Here is a 1,733-nt window from a genome sequence, read left to right as displayed (position 1 = left end):
CCTGCTGTCAGTCAAGATGTTTTGTTCAAGATTCCTACTATCAGCTAAGAGCTTGATCTTAAGCTGCAGCCTCTAATTTTGAGTCTGTGGTTAATTACTACCTCTATATGTAAACAAGAGATGAGTAAGTACTACCATCTTGTTTAAGCGGAATGAAAGTTGCCACTAAGTTTGTGGTGAAATGGCAACAATGCAAAGGATTGTGCTTTCAGTGTAGGTCATACTATTTCCTTAAAATAAATTTATAACTTAAAGATGTACTTGAATGAAAAAGCATTTCAATAGGAATATTGTGTATATAAAATAATTTACATATGTTGTGTTCACAGAGTAGGTGGTGGTAGCTTTTGTTATCCCAATTATTTTTTTATCCCAATGAAACATGCTGGTTATATAATGCATTAATATGCAAAGTATCTTTCTTTTAGAGACATTTAGGCTTGTTTTGCATAAAATGAGCAGTATATACCAGCAAAACCTCCCAACAGACACTCAAATATTAGTCTGACTAACAGCAGACTTAAAAGAAGTTGTTTCCAACAAACAGTCCACTTTTTAAGGAAAACAGATGCAACTAGGCTGACATGTTATGTATTAATGCATATCTGTAAGTGGTGGCATATAAGGAATTATTTTAGAGTTGTAGTTTTTTGGGGGCTTTTTGTGACACCAATTCTTTTGTGCCAGACTTTCATTTGAATCATAAAAGTGAGCATTGAGGAATTTAAGCTCCAGGTATAAAGAATTTCTGGCAAATCCTAATTTAAATTATGGAAATAAAACATCAAGCTGTTATGCTAATAGTTTTACCCATTTTGCCTTATTGCCCCGTGGCAAAATTGATAGTTACTAATTTTTTCTACTAAATACACAGGGGAATGTAAAGTCTTTCCCTGTATTTACAGCATACAGGTTAATTTGAATGTCTAACTACTGCAGTATTAAAATAACTGATGCCAGTATTTTTTAATTTTCAGTTATTTCTCTCTGCACCCTCAGTGCTTAATAGAAATGTGAAGTAGAATATTGTTTCTCTGGTAAAGTACTGTACATAGTAAGAAGCAATGTTAATTTTCCAGTCCTTTTACCTTGAAATGATTGTCAAGTAATGTCCTTACATGTAGGGCATGTTTAATTTGCAGTTCTCTGAAGCTTTCTTTCAGCTTTACATTCATGGTGACTAGTCAAGGGGATTCTGTGGCTTGCAGATACAGAAATTGAGGAGTTTCATAGTTTGAAAGTCAAATGTATAGTGAATGAGACAACTAGAGGGGGAGAAAAAAGAGAAAAATATAAAAAATAAAAGGATTTGCTTTAAAACTAACAACAACAAGAAAAGCGAACTGCTAAATTCCATGTCCAGACAAAACTCAAGCATGTAAATACGTGCACCTTGTCCTTCTAGCTTTGAAAATACTTTGGAAACGGAAAAATCACATGACTAAGTAAGAATTCCAGTATTAATTTTCTTTAATTCTTTACATACTTTTAACAAGGGAGTAAAATACTTGCATCACTTTCTGCAGTACTCTGCTGTAGGAAGATTTAGATAATTTTAGTTCTGTTTATTTCCACCCTCCTCATTGAAGACCGATCACTACCCGACATCCAAAACTGGTCTTCTGTGGGCAGGGGGTAGGAAGGCACTGCAGAGGGACCTGGACAGGTCAATGGGCTGAGGCCAGTGCTATGAAGTTCAGTCAGACCAAGTGCACGGTCCTACACTTTGGCCA

Source organism: Apaloderma vittatum, unplaced genomic scaffold, assembly GCF_000703405.1.
Source record: "Apaloderma vittatum isolate BGI_N311 unplaced genomic scaffold, ASM70340v1 scaffold16322, whole genome shotgun sequence".
Taxonomy (NCBI): Eukaryota; Metazoa; Chordata; class Aves; order Trogoniformes; family Trogonidae; genus Apaloderma; species Apaloderma vittatum.
The sequence above is the reverse complement of the archived record's forward strand: the minus strand, read 5'-3'. Positions refer to the sequence as shown.